The sequence below is a fragment of the Archocentrus centrarchus genome, chromosome 8 (genome assembly GCF_007364275.1).
Source record: "Archocentrus centrarchus isolate MPI-CPG fArcCen1 chromosome 8, fArcCen1, whole genome shotgun sequence".
NCBI classification, from domain to species: domain Eukaryota; kingdom Metazoa; phylum Chordata; class Actinopteri; order Cichliformes; family Cichlidae; genus Archocentrus; species Archocentrus centrarchus.
In genome coordinates, this window is record NC_044353.1 from 5,907,539 (window position 1) to 5,915,457 (window position 7,919).

The following is a 7,919-nucleotide window of genomic DNA, read 5'->3' on the forward strand; positions in this document are numbered from 1 at the left end:
CCACTCCTCTCGCAAAGCTTAAGTAAGTCCAAGGTCTAATTGCTGATTGTACCACCCAGCCACACAACAAACCCTAGTAAGCCTCCCAGAACTGCAACAAATAAATAAAACCCTCTTATATGTCTCGTTTCTACGTCTCTTCCTTGTTTTTCCACAAAAGACACAGACTGTCTGTCGTGTCTTTGTTTCTTCATCACTGGATCAATTGGTCTCTCCAGGACAGATTTCTTATTCTCTGATGTCTTCAGACCAGCATTCAGAGAGTCATGGATCTTCGGCCATGAATCCATCTCTGAGCTCCAAAGTGCAGCTCTGGCTCTGATAAACTGTGAAAAATTTAGTCTCGCTGCCTTTAGCCAGATTGACACTGTCTTTACAGATGAAGAACATTACTTTGGCCTCCAGTAATTCAATTCAATTCAATTCAATTTTATTTATATAGCGCCAAATCACAACAAACTGTCGCCTCAAGGCGCTTTGTATTGTGGGTAAAGACCCTACAATAATACAGAGAAAACCCAACAGTCAAAATGACCCCCTATGAGCAGCACTTGGCGACAGTGGAAAGGAAAAACTCCCTTTTAACAGGAAGAAACCTCCAGCAGAACCAGGCTCAGGGAGGGGCAGTCATCTGCCGCGACCGGTTGGGCTGAGGGGAGAGAAAGACATGCTGTGGAAGAGAGCCAGAGATTAATATCAATTAATGATTAAATGCAGAGTGGAGTATAAACAAAGTAAATAAGGTGAATGAGAAACAGTGCATTATGTGAACCCCCCAGCAGACTAGGCTTACTCCATTTGCATTTGCGCAATATTTCTAAAATTAGAAACATCCTTTCTCAGAGTGATGCTGAAAAGCTAATTCATGCATTTATTACTTCTAGGGTGGACTATTGTAATTCATTATTATCAGGCTGTCCTAAAAGCTCCCTGAAAAGCCTTCAGCTGATCCAAAATGCTGCAGCTAGAGTACTGACAGGGACTAGAAAGAGAGAGCAGATTTCTCCCATATTGGCTTCTCTTCATTGGCTCCCTGTTAAATCTAGAATAGAATTTAAAATTCTTCTCCTCACATACAAGGTCTTGAATAATCAGGCACCATCTTATCTCAAAGACCTCATAGTACCATATCACCCCAATAGAGCACTTCGCTCTCAGACTGCTGGCTTACTTGTGGTTCCTAGGATACTTAAGAGTAGAATGGGAGGCAGAGCCTTCAGCTTTCAGGCGCCTCGTCTGTGGAACCAGCTTCCAGCTTGGATTCGGGAGACAGGCACCCTCTCTATTTTTAAGATTAGGCTTAAAACTTTCCTTTATGATAAAGCTTATAGTTAGGGCTGGATCAGGTGACCCTGAACCATCCCTTAGTTATGCTGCTATAGGCCTAGTCTGCTGGGGGGTTCACATAATGCACTGTTTCTTCTCATTCACCTTATTTACTTTGTTTATACTCCACTCTTCATTTAATCATTAATTGATATTAATCTCTGGCTCTCTTCCACAGCATGTCTTTCTCTCCCCTCAGCCCAACCGGTCGCGACAGATGACTGCCCCTCCCTGAGCCTGATTCTGCTGGAGGTTTCTTCCTGTTAAAAGGGAGTTTTTCCTTTCCACTGTCGCCAAGTGCTTGCTCATAGGGGGTCGTTTTGACTGTTGGGTTTTCTCTGTATTATTGTAGGGTCTTTACCCACAATACAAAGCGCCTTGAGGCGACAGTTTGTTGTGATTTGGCGCTATATTAATTCAATTCAATTCAATTCAATTCAATTCAATTCAATTCAATTCAATACCCCTTCCAATAGTAGCAGCTTTAAATGCAATCTTGCCTACTCCTATAAACACATCTTTGTCATTTGCTTCCATGTTGGAGATTGCTCAGTTGGTCACTTCCTGCAGACAATCCTGGAGACTCAGCAAGTCTTCCATGAAGCTCTGCAAGACTTTATTAGCTTTCTTTTGGTATTATCTGTTAACTCTAATCTCTGCTCCAGTGGTCAAGGCACTGTTGACTCCACTGGTGACTCCCAGACCGACCCCAGTCATTGTCAAAGCTAGAGACACTCCTGCTGTTACAGGAGTTAATGCCAGACCAACAATGGACAGCACACCTCCAACTGCCCCCACTGAGCTGCCTGCCACACTGGAGATCTTTGCCCCCTTACTCATTTTCTCTAGCTCAGCAGCACACACCTCCAGCTCTTTTAAAAAATGCAACATCCCTGGATGTCGCTCATTAAACTCTTTGATGAAGCGAGAACAGGACACATCCTGGAACAAGAACACTATCTGGAAGTTTGGGTCCTTCCTGATCATGACAAAAATAAAGTTCAATATTCACAGTGGGTAAAATTATAGTTTGGAGCATGACAAGAAAACAAGTCTAACATCATTAATGTGACAGTGCCAAAAATAAGTACTAAAAAGTACTTATATTTCTCACTTGTCTCTCTAAAAATAGAGACAAGTGAGGAAAAACTAACTAACTAAACAATTTGCCATAATTATTAATATTAATATCAGTGGTTGTAATATCATTGTGTACTATGGTTCTACTTCTTTTTTGTGTATCAAACCAGAAGCCATTGTTCAACTGCTGTAGATAGCAGCATGGCAGTCTCAATTCAATTAAAATTAAATACAAAATACAATCAAAACCTGTCTCATAAACTCTAGACTTCAAAGATAGGGAATTTTATATGTTGTTGTTGTTCTTGAGGCCAATAAATAACTCCATCCATCCACCCATCCATTTTCTTCCACTTATCCGGGACCGGGTTGCAAGGGCAGCAGCTTAAGCAGAGAAGCCCAAACCTCCCTCTCCCCAGCTACCTCCAGCAGCTCATCTGGAGGAACCCCAAGGCATTCTCAGACCAGCCAAGAGATGTAATTTCTCCAGCATGTCCTGAGTCTGCCCCGGGCACACCTCACACTACCTCTAAGAGAGAGAGGCCAGACACCCTTCAGAGGATCCTCATTTCTGCCGCTTGATCTTATTCTTTCGGTCACCACCCAAAGCTCATGACCATAGGTATTGACATAGATTGACCGGTAAATCGACAGTTTCACTTTTACGCTCAGGTCCCTCTTCACCACAACAGCCCGATGCAGCATCCACATCACGTGGCCCCGATCCACCTGTCAATCTCCCATTCCCTTTTCCCATCACTCATGAATAAGACCCCGAGATACTTGAACTTCTTCACCTGGGGCAACAACTCGTCCCTGAGCCAGAGTGGGCATGCCACCCTTTTCCGGCTGAGGACCATGGCCTCAGGCTTAGAGGTACTGATTCTCATGCCAGCTGTTTCACGCTCACTGTGGTTGTACAGGGACTGAATGGCCTGCAACAATGAGCCAGACACTCCATACTCCCGCAGCACCTCCCACAGGATACCCCAGGGGATGCGGTCAAGGCAAATAGGTCGAATGCCTCCAAAAACACATGTAGAGTGGATGGGCAAACTCCCACGCACACTCAATTTGGGCCAAGTTGCTGCCTGTACATTGGAGTTTCACCAGCTCTTTATCCTCTTGAGGATAAAGAGCTGGTAAACTTTATCCTCTTGAGGATAAAGAGCTGGTCCAGTGTTCCACAACCAGGATGAATTGTTCCTCTTGGATCCAAGGCTCAACTCACGGATGAACCCTCCTTTCCAGCAACCTGGCATGGACCTTACCATGAAGGCTGGTGTGTTCTGCTTGGCCTGCCATTCAGCTGCTTCCGGAGTCCCACTGGCTAACCAAGCCCGATAAGACTCCTTTTTCAGCTTGATGGCTCTCTTCACCTCCAGTGACCACCATCTGGTTCGGGGACTACCATCTCAACCACCTTGCAGCCACAGCTCTGAGCAGCAGCCTCAACAATGGAGGTGCGGAACATGGTCCATTTGGACTCAGTGTCCTCAGCCTCCCTTGAAATGCTGTCGAAGTTCTGCCAGAGTTGGAAGTTGAAGATCTTGTGGACTGGGGCCTCTACCAGGCATTCCCAAAGCACTCTCAAGATACGTTTCCCCACCAGAAAGCTGGCATTCCATGTCCCAATAGCCAGTCTCAATTGCCGGGGATCGGTCCGCCAGGGCCTCCGCCCTTGGTCACCGCCCGACACACACTGCACCTGACCCCTACGACGCCTCCTTCATGTGGTGGGCCTACTGGAGGGCAGGCCCATGTCATCTCTTCAGGTCACCACGGGCTAATGCCAGATGCTTTCCCTCAAGCTCACTATCCAGGCCTGGCTCCCCCCGGTAACCCTATCCTGGGCAGGGTAAACGGTTCCCTTTGTTAAAACTTACACATGTGGCCTAATCTTACCTGATTTCATCAAGCAGTTCAATTTGATGAAGCATACTTCTTATGTTATCTTCAGACAAATCCACATTCAGGTCTACTTCTGTGTCCATGATCTTCAGCCAGACATAACTTAAGGCGCTGTGAAAGAAAGCAGTTTCTGGTTTATGTGGATTTTATTTTGAAAAACCAAATGTGTTGCTTGTTAAATGTAAATTTACCTTTTCTCCATCATTTCATGGATTTCCTCAGCTACCTGCATGTATCTGTTTAGCTGATATTTTAACACTTCCACATTCTGAAGTTTGGGGAGGAAGAAGGTTTCTGTGTCTCTTTTAAACTCCAGCAGCAGAGGGCAGATTAGTCGTGCAGCAGTGATGACAGCCTGAACATGTTCAAAGCTGATCCCTGTAGGCAGGTGCAACACCTGGTTCTCCCTGAAAACATGAAGCGAGGTCACTGCTAGCTTTTCCACTGCATCCAGGAAGGCGTTGAGCTTTTTCAGGCCTTCAAGAGTGTCATTCAACACTTTACTCAGTTCTTTCTCCAGTTTTGCACGCCTGCTGTCTGCTGTAATCTGGGTCAGCTTGCTCTTCGTGTACTGCTTAAAGGCTTTACCCTTTTCCTTTGACTTGGTGAAATGACTAAAGTTCAGGTTAATTTTATCAGCCCTGTCTTCGATGTGAATCATAGAAGTAATTTCTTTCTCCCTTGTGATTTTCCATTTAGAGAACTTCTCACAGAATTCTCTCACTGTTTTGATGTAGATGAGGGTGTCTGTGGTGTAGCGATACAAGGCCACCTGTAGTTGCCTTCTGAAAGGAAAATGAAAAATATGACATGTAAAAACAAAATTAAATGTAACAAAATGATCAATTCAGCTGCTGATGTGGAGTTAGATTGACGAAAACAGTATATTATATATACAATATATTCAGAAAAAATTGATACTAACAGCGTAGCAGCTATTTTCAGCCACACTTCCTGTTAAAAGGGAGTTTTTCCTTCCAACTGTTACCAAGTGCTTGCTCATAGGGGGTCATCTGATTGTTGGGGGTTTTCTCTAATATTGTAGGGTCTATATGTAACCTGTGTTTTAGCAGTGGACCAAGTGCTACGCAATGGAAAATAACATGTGACTGTACCCAGAAGAACTGTCCTTTATGGAGCCTAAATGGTGTGAAAAATGAATGACTCAAAAAAACCAGGTGTCCATGTGGCCACAAATGTATTTAGAGATTTAACACCAACCAAAATAAAAAAACACAAATCCATAAACATAATATAAATTCACATTGGATCCATCTTTTCTGCACTTTGATGAGGCTTTAGAATCACCTCAGTTCATTTCAGTTCAGTGCGTGCACCTTCCTGAGACAGTGTAAGAACCCGGTAGTCAAATATGGTTTTGATTGCCACTTTGGATAACATCCAAGTGTGCCAGTCCCAGCAGGAACCAAAGCACCTGAGTGTTGTTCCACCTGCTAGATCTTAAAGGTGCCACTTAGCAATGGAAGCAAATTAGGAGAGGTAACCGTGTCAGCTGACGTGTATTACATAATGTACTTAAAGTGGTATGGTTTACATTTACCTGACAATATAAAGCACCTTGAGGTGATTGTTGCTGTAATTTGGCTCTATATAAATAAAACTGAACTGCATTGAATCAGAATGCAGCAATTCAATCCCAAGCTTTGATTGCATTTTCTAAGTGATGTTCTGAAACATCAGTATGAAGCTTATGCATTAGTTCAGTAAGGAAGATCTGTAATCACTCATCTGCATGTTTTCCCTAATCCTAACATCCCTGGAATTCTGTTACGATGGGTCATTGGAGTCTAATTGCCAAATAGATTAATTGATTTCTCCATCTCAATGAGTCACATTTAATTCTTCCAAATGAAAAAGACTCAAAATTGTGGTGGCAACCCAAGATGTGCTGAGACTGTTCACTTTGTCCCATTTCCTTCATTCACATAAATGAGATTGAAAGAAGTATTTAATGTAATTTATATATCTTCTTTTATTAGCATATATAGCCAGTTTCATTCTTTGTCACTACCTTTGTTAAGATAATTATAGGAACTATTATTCAAATCAATACATGAGCTTTGTAAGAAGACCTTGAGAGGAGACACCTTCATAGCATGAGACATAAAAGTCCCAAATGTTTCTCACCACAGGAAGCAGAAGTTATATCCATACATTATATAGACAGATACTCAGCCACAGAAACATATGTCATGAAGCTCCCAGCAAGCAGAGCAGAGCAGAGTATTGCAGACTTTTAAACACTCAGCACTTAGTGACTACATTCTGCAATTTTTCCGTGGTCTGCCACTTCTGGCTGAGTGCAATAATATCACTTACAGCTGGGATATCTAGGAGGGCACAAACTTCACAAATTCACAGATTTACTTGTTGTAATGATGGAATCCAACTGCAGGACCAGTGTTGTTCCTCTGAGGTTGTATTTAAATCATTTTAAAACCTAAAAGAATCATTGTTTTAATTTAAATTCTTTAGAACTTTTTTTTGAAGACTACATACATATATTTTTGTGTGAGTATGTATATGTGTGTGTGTGTATGTGTGTGAAAGAGAGCAGTGCATAAAATCTGAGAAGTTATAGTCCTTACCTTGTCTCAGACATCTTTGCACTGCTCTGTGGAAAAAGAGAAATAAATCCAAATGTATAAATTTATAATTCTAACTATTTACATGAACTCATGTAAATAGCTCATGTAAAACATGACTTATTGAACTGTTCTCAAAGAAGCAATTCACTCAAGTAAATTTGGTTGGTTTTAATTTAATCTTTTAAACAACATCTAAACCACACCCACTTATGGGGTTGTGTGTAATGAGTGGCAACATTATTCTATAATATACAGTAGGGGAAATAATTATTTGATCCCCTGCTGAATTTCAAAGTTTGCTCACTTACAAATAAATTAACTGTCTCCAGTTTTTATGGTAGTTTCATTTTAATGGAGAGAGAGAATATCAACCAAAAATCTTAAATTTCTAGACATGGCGCGCACTTCACCCAAAGCTCTGTCATCTCCTGCCAGAATGGTATTTTTAAATACAAACTCAACACACACATAGCCAAACAACAGCCTTTTTTACAGCATAACTACACACTGATGGAATAAACTGAAAACACTACTGGCTTGTCTGGAGTTCAGTAGTATGGTATAGAAAATAGGTTTACCTATTCTCATTCCAAAAGGTCCAGATAACTCAACCCACTGTTGATCACATGGTCAACCAGAGTGGCCCGGATCTCTTTGGTGATAACTGCTTGTGCTGGGGCTGGTGCTCATCTTCTTCCTCTTTCTTTTGCCTCCATTGTTGTGTGAATTAAGATGCATAACCTGTGACTTCCTTTTGTCCATAGTGATTGACTCACTTTTGCAATTTTGAGCACTTCTGGGTTGGCTTAATTTTTCAGCTCTAGAGGTTGCCACTTGGTGCAACTTTTTTACAGTATTATGTTATTGCACAGATGGGGTTTTTCTGGGGCTGTAAAGTAAAAACAGTGTAGAAGTGGTTGCAAAAAGAAGTCCAGTTAAATAGAAGTCTATGTGAAAATGGCCTTTCACATGGTGGAAGATAAATGCACTGCA

General features: G+C 42.1%; 1 pseudogene; it reads right to left on the reverse strand.

The window, feature by feature from the left end:
- Positions 1-1,773: 1,773 nt before the first annotated feature.
- LOC115784271 (uncharacterized) lies at positions 1,774-6,940 on the reverse strand (annotated as a pseudogene).
- Positions 6,941-7,919: the final 979 nt, after the last annotated feature.